This window comes from Boleophthalmus pectinirostris, unplaced genomic scaffold (assembly GCF_026225935.1).
Source record: "Boleophthalmus pectinirostris isolate CB_2022bp ecotype Guang Dong unplaced genomic scaffold, ASM2622593v1 HiC_scaffold_20, whole genome shotgun sequence".
Taxonomy (NCBI): Eukaryota; Metazoa; Chordata; class Actinopteri; order Gobiiformes; family Gobiidae; genus Boleophthalmus; species Boleophthalmus pectinirostris.
The window spans coordinates 1012942-1028621 of record NW_026571153.1 but is presented as its reverse complement, the minus strand read 5'-3'; positions in this window follow the sequence as shown (position 1 = coordinate 1028621).

Genomic DNA, 15680 nt, shown 5'->3' with positions numbered 1-15680 from the left:
TTTTCTTTATTATCAGTTTGTTTACATGTCCAGAGCTCAAAAACCAGGAGAGTCAAACTCATTTTGTTCCGGGGTCGTATCCAACCGACTTTGATCCCGAAGGGATCAGAAAACTCATGACATATAAACCCCAAAAATAACAACAAGATCAAATATTTGTGCAGAGAAACACAAATCTAATACAGAAATCTTTTTTAATTGATGAACTCTTTCTTTTACTAAATATTATAATATTATGAACAACCTGAAACTTTAAGAAAAATACAATTTCAACACAATGTTTTAACATTAACTTGTTGTAAAATCCTGCAGTCGGCTCCACTTTTCTCATGTTGGACATTTTTCTGATGAGGGGGTCACGGTCAACAGTCAAAACGATCGTCCTTTAAGAGCGTTTGGAAAGAGACAAGTCTTCATTTGTGCTGCTCTGGTGGGAGGGGCCACGTACAGAGACACTGGAGACGATTTTAATAGAAAATATCATTAAAATATTTGAGTAGAAAATCAGCCGAGGGCCAGATTAAAGGTCTTGGAGGGCCGGATGTTTGACACTCCTGCTCTAAACACTCTGTTCCACCTTGTGATGTCAGCAGTTTAAGTGAACAGCTCCTTTTACCTTTACTTTAGGAAAGTTCTGCAATTCCAGGACCGAAAATATCCAGATGAAGGTGTGTGGAGTTTAAAAACAAAGTGAATCTACTCCTGTATCACCACATGACATCACAAGGTGGAACAGAGTGTTTTCAGTTTGAGAGAAGAGCTCAGGGTAAATCTGCAGGATGTGTGTGTTAAACACACAGACTGTTTATATAAATGCGCAGTCGCCGTGTTCCAAACAGAAGTTCACATGAGGCTCTTCTTTAAAGTTTAAAAGTCATAATTATGACTTTTAAACTTTAAACTTTTTTAAAGTTTCTGTGAGCCTTTTCTGGTGGAAATGAGCTTCCATAGGCTCCCGCTGACTTACATTAGAATATTGTGGCTCTTCTCTCTGTAACTGCTGTTGTGAGCTTCGTTATTTTGCTCTTAAAATGTTTGTATTAATCTGCTCTACATGATCCTGGTGGTTTTGTTTGGCCATTTTGTCCTTTAATAAAAAATCTCATTCCTCATCTGGAGTTCGCTCCTGTAATCGCCTCACGAGCTTCATTTGGACGGAGCCAAACGCTGTGGTGACGTCACACTCACTTAGTCCACTTCTGTAAACAGTCCATGGTTTAACCCAGAGACACTAGAGGATGGGTCAAATGCAGGTTTAACCCAGAGACAAATGCAGAGGACACATGTGATGTAAAGACAAATGAAGGTTTTGTTCCACAGGCAAATGAGGAGGGACGAGGAACAAGAGAGAAGCTTTTCATAAACAAATTTTACAACTTCACAAAGACTCTGTAACTTTGATGAGGAAGTGAAACAGACACATGCACAGATACAGAACAGTGATCTTACCTTGTCATCCACGACCAGAGCCAGAGCCACATTATCCCACACGAAAAACTGCTCCTGACGAACACGTTCAACAGACACATCCTCCCCAGTGCCCACCAGCTCCAACCTGAAAGAAACAGACAAAACACATTTTACAGCAGTTTGACACAGACAGAGAGAGAAAATACAGAAAGTACAGAGTAACAGTGTCTTACCTGTGTGTCTCACACATGGCCTGTGGTCTCCAGACGAAGTGCGGCTCAGGCTCCTGTCTGAACGCACAGATGCTGTTTGGTGTATCCTCCAGCAGAGGGCGCTGTCTGAACCTGTCCTCATGATCCGGGCTGTGGACCAGCACTGCATACATCACTTCCTGTTTGTACAGCACGGTTTTCCACTTTCTCATGACAGGAGTCTGACCACCACAAAACTACACAAACAGAGAAAGTGAAACAGGTTTAATACTGACATTAGAACAAACACACACACACACACACACACACACACACACACACACAGACACACACACACACACAGACACACACACAGACACACACACACACACACACCTACACACACACACACACACACACACACACACACACACACACACACACACACACACACACACACACAGACACACACACACACACAGACACACACACACACACACACACACACACACACAGACACACACACACACACACACACACAGACACACACACACACACAGACACACACACAGACACACACACAGACACACACACACACACACACACACACACACACAGACACACACACAGACACACACACACACACACAGACACACACACACACACACACACACACACACACACACACACACACACACACACAGACACACACACACACACACACACACACACAACACACACACACACACAGACACACACACACACAGACACACACACACACACAGACACACACACACACACACACACACACAGCACACACACACACACAGACACACACACACACACAGCACACACAGACACAGACATACACAGACACACAATAACACACACAGACACACACACACACACAACACAGACACACACACACACACACACAGACACAGACATACACAGACACACACACATATACACACACACAGACACACACACACACACACAGACACAGACACACACACACACACACAGACACACAGACATACACAGACACACACACACACATATACACACACACAGACACACACACACACACAGACACAGACACACACACACACACACAGACACAGACATACACAGACACACACACATACACAGACACAGACATACACACACACACACATATACACACACACACAGACACACACACACACACACACACACACACACAGACACACACACAGACACACACAGACACAGACATACACAGACACACACATATACACACACACAGACACACACACACACACACAGACACAGACACACACACACACACACACAGACACAGACACACAGACACACACATACACACACACACACAGACACACAGACACACACAGACACAGACACACACACACACACACAGACACAGACATACACAGACACACACATATACACAGACACAGACATACACACACACACATACACACACACAGACACACACACACACACACACACACAGACACAGACACACACAGACACACACAGACACAGACATACACAGACACACACATATACACACACACAGACACACACACACACACACAGACACAGACACACACACACACACACAGACACAGACATACACAGACACACACATATACACACACACAGACACACACAGACACAGACACACACACACACACACAGACACAGACATACACAGACACACACATATACACAGACACAGACATACACACACACACACACATATACACACACACAGACACACACACACACACACACACACACAGACACACACAGACACACACAGACACAGACATACACAGACACACACATATACACACACACAGACACACACACACACACACACACACACACACACACACACACACAGACACACACAGACACACACAGACACACACAGACACACACACACACACACAGGGGAGCACCAGTCATGACAGGTATATCTCCACAGACCGGCGGCCGCCATAAACGGAAGTGTCCACCCGCCCGGCCCACGTGACACCTGATACGTTTTCCAATAAATATTTTAAATTACAAAACATGTGCAGTTTATTATGTGCAAATTAGCCTCTTATCTTGTAAGTGCTGCGTGCTATAAAAGTGTAAAGTAATTATATAGTTTGTTACACTAACCATCGCACAAAACGTTGGACTTCTGGACACGCTGAAGGAAGGGAGAAGTTACGCGGCTGTAGAATAAATGAATCTTCGGTTTGTTACATAAAGGAGGAAAATAACAAAAAAATCGACAGCAGTAATAAGTTTTAAGAAGGATGTAAAAAAGGTTTGTAAGTGTCCTGTGTGAGAAAAGTGTATAAAGTTTGTGCTGAGGGGTTTTACAGACTTAAAACAGATAGAATAATTGTAAAATATAAAGTTACTAAACTACTGTTGTGGGTTATTTTTAGAAGGTAACCCCCACGATAAACGAGGGACCACTGTACAGAAAAACAAACTCAATGTCCAGATCCAAACATGCATTTTCCAAGATTTATTCCAGGTTTAACAGGGAAACAACAAGGCAAGGTAAGTTTATTTTTATAGCACAAACCATACACAAAGTAATTCAAAGTGCTTTACAGAATAAGAAATATATTTAAATCACAATAAAAACAAATCAAAACATAAATAATCAAGATTAAAATTAAAAAAGAGAGACATAAATTGGAGAGAAGAGTGCGGAATGAAAACCTTTCAGTTATTTGCACAGTTAAACAGAAATGTTTTGAGTCTGGATTTAAACAGCGTCACAGAAGAGTCTGTCTCACATGTTCAGACTGTTCCAGGTTTTAGCTGCATGAACCTGAAACTCTGACTCCCCTTGTTTAGTCGTGACTCTGGGCACCAGCAGGAGTTGGTCCCTGAGCTCCTCAGAGTGTGAGATGTTCATATGACACTAACATGTCACAGATGGACTTTGGTGCTCGGCCATGGAGACACTTGTACAAACAGAGCAACAAGGATACACGATCAAGCCTCCTGCCCCTGTCTCTCCTGCCGCCAGGTCAAAACCACAGACCCACCCAGATGAATCCATGTGTCACTCGTTCATTTGTTTTTCAATATAAAACCAAAAATAAGAAAATGAAAAAAAACAACAACTATTTTCTTCATTTTTTTGGTTTTAGAGACAAATAAAAAAAAAACAACAACAACAAAAAAACGTTAACGATTCAGTTTTTTCAGTTTTCGATTTTGTGTTTAAATGAATAATGGAAAAATCTGATGACGTCCATTTCCCGTTTACGTGACTTAAACGACGCCGAACTAAACCAGGACTACAACAGGTTTAAACCAGGACTAAAACAGGATTAAACCAGGACTGAACCAGGACTAAACCAGGACTAAACCAGGACTGAACCAGGACTAAACCAGGACTGAACCGGGACTGAATCAGGTCCGGGAACAGACCAGGACCAGACCGGGACCAGTCCGGGACTAGACCAGGACTGAAAACAGTTTAGTCCCGGTTTAGTCCTGGTTCAGTCCGGTATCTCAGTTTAAGTCACAAAAGGTCGTTTTTCATTTTTTTCCATTTTTCATTTAAACACAAAATCGAAAACTAAAAAAACTAATAATTATCTGTTTTTTACCAAAAACAGAAGGTACCAAGGTAAATAATAGAAAAGTAGATTAAACAAATGAGCAAAGGTAAGAAACATTAATATCACCAAAATATTTTAAGCAAATTAACAAAACAGTCATAGTTTTTTAGAATCACAGTTCAGTTTTTGCATTTGTCCAACTGTCATGCAGCTTTGGAGTGTAACACAAATACACGGGACTTTCAGATGAAACCGTACGTTATATCTCCTCTCTCTATTCGAAAACATTTGATGATAATGATTAAAGCTGCACTGTGTAACTTTTCTGGTTGGGGCCCGTCACCTGCTTGTTTCTATGGAGATGTCATTGCTCTGCTTAAAACAGCTGAAAAAGCAAAAATGAAGACAACAAAAAGGTAAACTGCTCAAATTTGATCATACCAGTCCTAAAACAATAAATCCAGTAAAAAAAAAAAAAAACTAAACAAAACTACCATATTTTCTGCACTATAGGGCGCAGTTAAAATCCTTTAATTTCATCAAAAAACGACTGTGCGCCTTATAATCCAGAGCGTTTTATATATGAATTTATTGGTTTGTCTTAGTACGACTTTAGTAAATTACAAAGCCGCTCCACTTGCAGCATTACGGCTCCCGTCGTCAGGAGCATCAGGAGTAAAACAGACTGTGATTCCTTTTAATATCAAAATGCACCTGTCAAGAGACACGCTCACAACGCCCACTTTACACTCAAGTCTGTTATAAAGTGAAAGTGTGAGCTGCGTGGGAGCAGTGGATGAGAGAAGGAGAACACACATTCACCAAGACAGAGAGACAGCGCCGAGCCACTTACGCCACCATCTGCCAACGGATCGTGGACGCCCGGGCGAAGGATCAGTATCAACTGTGGTCCGAGCTTTCACCAAGACCAGAATCATCACTGAACTGAACTCCAGGGAACAGTAACCACACTGACTCGGATCATGACGAGAGGGATGTGGACGAGCTGGACGCTGTAATCGCCCAACTGTTTAACTCGGACACTCACCATAAAAGGAGCAAAGTGACTCGTGAATGAGATTTATCTAAACATGAGCCGATAATCAGTGGGTTTGATCGAGACAGGCGGGACAGTGAGGGAGGGGGACGCTCCACGCAGCACCACGTGGTCACGGCAAAGGATTAAACAAAGGACCCTAACCCGAAGAACAAGGGAGGGACGGGATCAGGATGAGGATCAGCGGCCAGGTGACGAGGTGGAACACAGATTTGGCATTTAACACATCAGATACAGATCAGGCGCTGTTCTTCTGCCAATAAAAGTCCACCTCTGTGAACCTCTGTGATGACCTCTGTGAACCTCTGTGAGTCTGACCTCTGTGAGTGTGGGTCTGACCTCTGTGGGTCTGACCTCTGTGAGTGTGGTTTGACCTCTGTGAGTGTGGGTCTGACCTCTCTGACCTCTGTGAGTGTGGGTCTGACCTCTGTGAGACCTCTGTGAGTGTGGGTTGACTCTCTGACCTCTGTGAGTGTGGGTCTGACCTCTGTGAGTGTGGGTCTGACCTCTGACCTCTGGGGTCTGACCTCTGTGAGTGTGGGTCTGACCTCTGTGAGTGTGGGTTGACCTCTGTGAGACCTCTGTGAGTGTGGGTCTGACCTCTGTGAGTGTGGGTTTGACCTCTGTGAGTGTGGGTCTGACCTCTGTGAGTGTGGGTCTGACCTCTGTGAGTGTGGGTCTGACCTCTGTGAGTGTGGGTTTGACCTCTGACCTCTGTGAGTGTGGGTCTGGGTCTGGTCGGGCACAGGCATTATTCTGTCAGAGAGCAGCTCTCATTTGCAAGAGCTTCCCATTACACCAAAATGTAGGGAATATTTTGGGTTCGGGTCAGATTCGGCCCCATAGTCTTCGTGTCGTGCGCAGACTCGGGTCACTCTGGCGCTCGGTGTTGGAGCTACGTTTAGTCCCAGTGCTTCATTAAACCAAAGCCTGGCTCCTGTGCTCTCAGCTCATTATTTCATCCTCTCTGTGTTGGGCCACAGACTGTGAGCTATAGAAGTCTGTGGATGTGGACTGTGGGAGGCCCTGCGCTGCACCTGGAAAGTTTCAAATGTAAAATATTGTGGAGAATAATGAGTTTAATAAACAGCCTCTGATGAAATGCGCAAATCTGAATGTAATTATTTTTTAAAGATGAATTTTCTGATGATTTCCTGATCAAACTCTTCCTCAAACTCTCTTCTCTTCTGCTCCTTCACCACGAGTGTCTCTTTTTCCCCGTGTCTCCAGACTTTGTGTGGAGTTTACTGCGGGTCCGAGCTGCCGCGGGGAGAAGCAAAGTGCGGCGCTTTGGACGAGTTCCATAAATCCCGCGGTTGGCGTGAAGAGCAACTACGCAAGGATTCGTGCGTAAATGAGCTTTGTAAATGAGGCTCCTGACCTGTAACTTGACCTGGTTGGGTTTGGGAAGACAGAAGAGTTTAAAGCCATACTGTGAAACATTCCAGATAAAGCAGCGACATCTCAGTGACACGAACAAGGGCGTTTGACGGACTCTCCGCCAGGAAAGTTACACAGTGCACCTTTAATAATGGTTCGGCAGTTTCACTCTAAAACACCTCCCTGTGCGGCTGGACTTTGTTACTCAGAGTAAAATAAAGGCCCAGAGCTTCAGCCAGTTCTGTCAGTGTAAAACAGATTCTGATGAGGAGTGTTGAAACGTGTCGACACTGAACCCTGCTGGACAAACGAGGGATTACACCGTCTGTAATCTGTGACTACAAATGACACGAAAAATGCACCAAACTACAGAGCGCATTACTTTGGTTTCACTTTTGAACAAATGCATTAACGCTTTCAACATGATTAAGAGAAGAATGACAGAAGTAAAAGTTTATCGATTGTATTTAAAGGTCCCATATTCCACAAAACTGACTCTTGTGAATTTTAAACAATTGGAATGTTGTTACCTCCTCAAAAAACAGACCTGGAGTTGTGTTTCCTTCACACGTGTTTGTCTGTCTACATCTCCAAAAGTCAAAACGCTCTGTTCCACCTTGTGATGTCACGAAGTGGTCGTTTTCAAGTTAACAGCTCCTTTTACCTTTTGTCCAGTAGAGAGCGGAAACTCAACCTAAATCTGCAGGGTTTGTGTGTTAAACGTGTGAATGAAACAAACACAACTCCAGGTCTGTTTGTGAGGAAACTACATCTGAACACAGGTCAGAAAATAGATTTAATGTCCTGTAGGAATATGGAAACGAGACTTGATTATATCTCTCCAGATCTCCTGAATCTGGCCACAGGTCCTGCACACGGCGGTTGGCCTCGTCATATGGCTGAAATTCTATGCTGTTGTTGATTTTTCGTTTACCTCTCTCACAGAATCTCAGGCTCTTCCGCAGCTTATTGTCATCGAAACGCAGCACCTGGAAAACATAAACACAAAGTTGTCCTTGAGCAAGACACTCCAGATGCAGAGGGAATCGCACCACCGCCCGAGTCTGTCTGTCTAACGTGTGAACTCATTTAAAGGTCCTGTACTGTATTATCCAAAAGTGACTCTTGTGAGTTTTAGCCCATGTTGTTGTTCCCTCACAGTTGTGTTTTGTTTCATTCACATGTTTGAGTTTTTCTTTATTATCAGTTTGTTTACATGTCCAGAGCTCAAAACCAGGAGAGTCAAACTCATTTTGTTCCGGGGGTCGTATCCAACCGACTTTGATCCCGAAGGGATCAGAAAACTCATGACATATAAACCCCAAAAATAACAACAAGATCAAATATTTGTGCAGAGAAACACAAATCTCTAATACAGAAATCTTTTTTAATTGATGAACTCTTTCTTTTACTAAATATTATAATATTATGAACAACCTGAAACTTTAAAGAAAATACAATTTCAACACAATGTTTTAACATTAACTTGTTGTAAAATCCTGCACTCGGCTCCACTTTTCTCATGTTGGACATTTTTCTGATGAGGGGGTCACGGTCAACAGTCAAAACGATCGTCCTTTAAGAGCGTTTGGAAAGAGACAAGTCTTCATTTGTGCTGCTCTGGTGGGAGGGGCCACGTACAGAGACACTGGAGACGCTGATTTTAATAGAAAATATCATTAAAATATTTGAGTAGAAAATCAGCCGAGGGCCAGATTAAAGGTCTTGGAGGGCCGGATGTTTGACACTTCTGCTCTAAACACTCTGTTCCACCTTGTGATGTCAGCAGTTTAAGAGAACAGCTCCTTTTACCTTTACTTTAGTAAAGATCTGCAATTCCAGGACCAAAAATATCCAGATGAAGGTGTGTGGAGTTTAAAAACAAAGTGAATCTACTCCTGTATCACCACATGACATCACAAGGTGGAACAGAGTGTTTTCAGTTTGAGAGAAGAGCTCAGGGTAAATCTGCAGGATGTGTGTGTTAAACACACAGACTGTTTATATAAATGCACAGAGTTAACGCGCAGTCGCCGTGTTCCAAACAGAAGTTCACATGAGGCTCTTCTTTAAAGTTTAAAAGTCATAATTATGACTTTTAAACTTTAAACTTTTTTAAAGTTTCTGTGAGCCTTTTCTGGTGGAAATGAGCTTCCATAGGCTCCCGCTGACTTACATTAGAATATTGTGGCTCTTCTCTCTGTAACTGCTGTTGTGAGCTTCGTTATTTTGCTCTTAAAATGTTTGTATTAATCTGTTCTACATGATCCTGGTGGTTTTGTTTGGCCATTTTGTCCTTTAATAAAAAATCTCATTCCTCATCTGGAGTTCGCTCCTGTAATCGCCTCACGAGCTTCATTTGGACGGAGCCAAACGCTGTGGTGACGTCACACTCACTTAGTCCACTTCTGTAAACAGTCCATGGTTTAACCCAGAGACACTGGAGGATGGGTCAAATGCAGGTTTAACCCAGAGACAAATGCAGAGGACACATTTGATGTAAAGACAAATGAAGGTTTTGTTCCACAGGCAAATGAGGAAGGACGAGGAACCAGAGAGAAGCTTTTCATAAACAAACTTTACAACTTTAGAAAAACTCTGTAACTTTGATGAGGAAGTGAAACAGACACATGCACAGATACAGAACAGTGATCTTACCTCCTCACCCACGACCAGAGCCAGAGCCACATGATCCCACATGAAAAACTGCTCCTGATGAACACGTTCAACAGACACATTCTCCCCAGTGCCCACCAGCTCCAACCTGAAAGAAACAGACAAAACACATTTTACAGCAGTTTGACACAGACAGAGAGAGAAAATACAGAAAGTACAGAGTAACAGTGTCTTACTTGTGTGTCTCACACATGGCCTGTGGTCTCCAGACGAAGTGCGGCTCAGGCTCCTGTCTGAACGCACAGATGCTGTTTGGTGTATCCTCCAGCAGAGGGACGTCTCTGATTTTACAGTTCTTAAGGTTAGGGTTCTTTAAGACCTCCTGGTCCTCAAAGACCTTCTGGTCCTCATGATCCGGGCTGTGGACCAGCACTACATACAACACTTCCTGTGAGTACAGCACGGTTTTCCACTTTCTCATGACAGGAGTTCTGACCACCACCACAAAACTACACAAACAGAGAAAGTGAAACAGGTTTAATACTGACATCACACACACACACACACACACACACACACACACACACACACACACACACACACACACACACACACACACACACACACACAGACACACACACACACACACACAGACACACAGGTCTAACTCTGACATTAGAACACACAGATCTCACCTGCTCGCTGTACTGCTGCAGGACGTCCCGCAGGTCAAAGGTGAAACGATACGAGCCGTACCTGGAACTGGACAAAAACACCGGAGACGTGGACAAATCTCACCAGGACCCCTGCTCCAACCGCTCCACCTGCCTCCCCCTGAGCTCACCTGCCTCCCCTGAGCTCCACCTGCCTCCCCCTGAGCTCCACCTGCCTCCCCTGAGCTCCCCTCCTGCCTCCCCTGAGCTCCACCTGCCTCCCCCTGAGCTCCACCTGCCTCCCCTGAGCTCCACCTGCCTCCCCTGAGCTCCACCTGCCTCCCCTGAGCTCCACCTGCCTCCCCCTGAGCTCCACCTGCCTCCTCCTGAGCTCCACCTGCCTCCCCCTGAGCTCCACCTGCCTCCCCTGAGCTCCACCTGCCTCCCCTGCTCCACCTGCCTCCTCCACCTGCCTCCCCTGAGCTCCACCTGCCTCCTCCCCCTGAGCTCCACCTGCTCCTGAGCTCCACCTGCCTGCCTCCCCCTGAGCTCCACCTGCCTCCCCTGAGCTCCACCTGCCTCCCCCTGAGCTCCACCTGCCTCCTCCTGAGCTCTTCTCCTGATCGGTGCAGACTGCACCTCGACTCCTCCTGGACGCACTATCGTCAGGTTCCTGGTCTCTGCGTCGCTCAGATCTTCAGGAGTGACGGTCAGACTGAACCACACCACCTTCACCCTACTGTTCATATTTGGATCTCTGAATCCTCCGTGAGTCTTGATACCGTCCAAACCCTCCAACTTGGTGCTGTGGCTCATGTGGGTGATGTGGAGCTCTGGTCTGGGGTAGGCTGGGATTTTAATCTATTATCTGGTGAAATCTTTTGCAGATATTTTATGGGTTTTTGCTGTTTTGTTCAGGCTCCTTTAATTCAGGCAACGTCAGTGTTTGTTTCCTTCTGTGATCTTTCTTTTCTGTGTAAATCTCCATCTCAGCTCAGGGTCGTGTCAGATCTGCTGTATGTTCGTGGACTTGTGTGTTGTGTTGTTTTACGGAGCTGGTGGAGACTCTCTCCGATCTTTGATCTGGTTCACAACAGAACACATCATCAGCACAATTATTACTATTACTATTACTATTACTATTACTGTTACTGTTACTGTTACTATTACTGTTACTGTTACTGTTACTATTACTATTACTGTTACTGTTACATTACTGTTACTGTTACTATTACTATTACTGTTACTATTATTACTGTTACTGTTACTGTTACTGTTACTATTACTATTACTGTTACTGTTACTGTTACTATTACTATTACTATTACTGTTACTATTACTATTACTATTACTGTTACTATTACTATTACTATTACTGTTACTATTACTATTACTGTTACTGTTACTGTTACTATTACTGTTACTTACTGTTACTGTTACTATTACTATTACTGTTACTATTACTGTTATTACTGTTACTGTTACTGTTACTGTTACTGTTACTATTACTATTACTGTTACTATTATTACTGTACTATTACTGTTACTATTACTATTACTGTTACTATTACTGTTACTATTACTGTTACTGTTACTATTACTATTACTGTTACTATTACTGTTACTGTTACTATTACTATTATTACTGTTACTGTTACTATTACTATTACTATTACTGTTACTATTACTATTACTATTACTATTACTGTTACTGTTACTATTACTATTACTGTTACTGTTACTATTACTGTTACTGTTACTATTACTGTTACTGTTACTATTACTGTTACTGTTACTGTTACTGTTACTATTACTATTACTGTTACTGTTACTGTTACTGTTACTGTTACTATTACTGTTACTGTTACTGTTACTATTACTATTACTATTACTGTTACTGTTACTGTTACTGTTACTATTACTATTACTATTACTGTTACTGTTACTGTTACTATTACTGTTACTGTTACTGTTACTGTTACTATTACTATTACTACTGTTACTATTACTATTACTGTTACTATTACTGTTACTATTACTATTACTATTACTGTTACTGTTACTGTTACTATTACTGTTACTATTACTATTACTATTACTCTTTGGTCCAGCCCAACACTGAAAAAACTCAAATCTAACCAAGTTAAGATCATTTGAATTAAGAAAGTTTGATCATGATTTGAGTAAATTTCACTCGATCAGTAAAATGATTTATCAGTGCAGCGAGACTTTTTGTACTTTAAATATGAAAATGCGTCTTGAAGAACAAATACTTTGTCTTTGGCCTTAAAATAAGAAACAAAACCTAATGTTTCTTAAATTAAGTAACAAAACTGAGTATTTGACCCAGCACCAGTAAAGACACAGTTTACCCAGGGCCCAGGGAGGGGCCCCTCACAAACTCTGACAGTATCCAGGAAACTGTGGCGTTTCCACACAGTGAGTGTTTCTCAAGTCCCAGGATCCTCCCTCCAAAGAGCAGAACAGACTTTGTGTCACTGCTCTGGACTCGGCTCCTCTGAAGCAGAGACCAGTGTCCTGCTCTCAGCTCCTGGAGGGCCCCGGGAACAGGCTCCAGAGGGAGTCACTGCTCCATGTCACATGACCAAATCAAACGCCATAAAACTCTGAGTTTTAATAAACATCAACACTTCTACAAATATGAAGTGTTCAGAGGTGTTTTTCTGTGTCACAGGCATTAAACATGTGAATAATAAAGGCTGAGTGAATCCTGGTAATGAATTATTTAGGCTGAGATCAGCCCAAATAAATAAATAAATAAATAAATAAATAAATAAATAAATAAATACACAGGCTGAAACTTTTTCAGATGATCAGATAATTGTATTCCCAATCCTCTTCTTTAAGAGATTCTGCTGCGTTTGCATCTGATAATAATGTGATCTGCAGCCGAGGATCCTCGCAACTGGGAAACACACATGGATCTATGAAAATAACACCCAGTATCCTGATTTACCAGCGCTGGTGCCGCACTGCGCATGCGCAAACTAATAGGAATACAGTAGAAGCAGCAACTTCTCCAAAACAACTCAAACTTCCACCAGGATTTTTCAAGTAATAATATTTTATACCTATTAACAAAATACAGCAGTGTTCTGTTTGATACAACCACATTTTAACAGCAGGTAAACTTCTGACTCTTAAACTGGTTTTGCCACAGTCTCATGTTCTTATTTGTATGTTTATATCTTCTGTCTTTCTTTGTTAGAAACACGGAGGAGCCTGGAGGAAACACTGCAGAACCTGATCGCACAATTTAGCTTCAAACTGCACAGGATTAGTTAAAGAAATAGAAAACGGCGCGTGAAGTATTCAGAACATAACAGTACTGTGATTGGCTCCTCTCATCACTGCGCACGGTTCATTATTAAACACGAGTTAATAATTACAGAAAATGACATGTAGGTTTATAAAGAGGGTTACACTGACCTGAGTCTCTTTAGCGCGCGGTCAAACAGACTGTGACTCGGTACATGTAGTGCTGTAGTGACGATGGTGTAAAAACGAAACTTAACTCCAAGATGTGAAAAACAAAACTGAACACCAGGGGGCGCGTTTGCCTCTCTCCTCTGCCCCGCCTGTTTTTCTTGGTGTTTTTGAGCTTTAAATCCACGTGTAGCTGAATAAATGTGAAGTAGAGCTGTTTAAAGTCACACTGTGGAACATTTCAGGCAGAGAAATGAGACACGGGACTTTTTCTTCAGTTTTTTTCTGTTGTTTTTAAAGTTTGAATGTTCTGTAGCATTTTAAGATTTATTTGTAAATGTAAAGTGCGTTATAAATAATAAAAAGCATTATTATTATTATTATTATTATTATTATTATTATTATTATTATTATTATGATAATAATAATAATAATATGTTTATTGTGTTTATTATTATTATTAATAATAATAATAATAATAATAATGTGTTTACTATTATGTTTATTATTATTATTATTATTATTATTATTAATAATGATAATAATAATGATAATATTAATAATAATGATAATAATATGTTTATTAAGATAAGATAAGATAAGATATGCCTTTATTAGTCCCACAGTGGGGAAATTCCAATGTTGCAACGCACAATTTCAGAACAGCAGGAAAAGGTAACACAGATAATAAATAATAGCTTAAAAATAATTTAAAAATAGACTTAAAAATAATTGCACATGGATATAATTAATGATAATAATGTGTTTACTATTATGTTTATTATTATTATTATTATTATTATTATTAATGATAATAATAATAATGATAATATTAATAATAATAATATGTTTATGTTTATTATTATTATTATTATTATTATGTTTATTATTATTATTATTATTATTATTATTATTATTGGACTCAAGTCAAATTTGCGTCACTATTTTTAGGACTTGAGACTTTGTTGACAAAATGGACAATAGTGAGAACCAGATTCACCCTGGATCTATTATAGTGAAGTTTTCAAATGATAAAGACAGACAGCTGGTTTGGAAGAATCGAAAAGAATCGAGGAAGACTGCTCCGGGAGTGTATATTCAGGAGGACTTTTCAGAGGAGGTTAGACAAAAAAAAGAAGGGAACTTCTACCTAAACTAAGAGAAGCTCGTGGAAAAGAAAACATAGCCTATTTGGTGTGTGATCGTTTGGTCTCACATGCTCCCAGGGACAAAACAAATCACACATCACATCTTCATCTACACCTGTGAACAGCACCAACGAGTAAGAGGAGTGACGATTATGTGTGAGGTACTTTTACTTTTCAGTCTGGGTCAA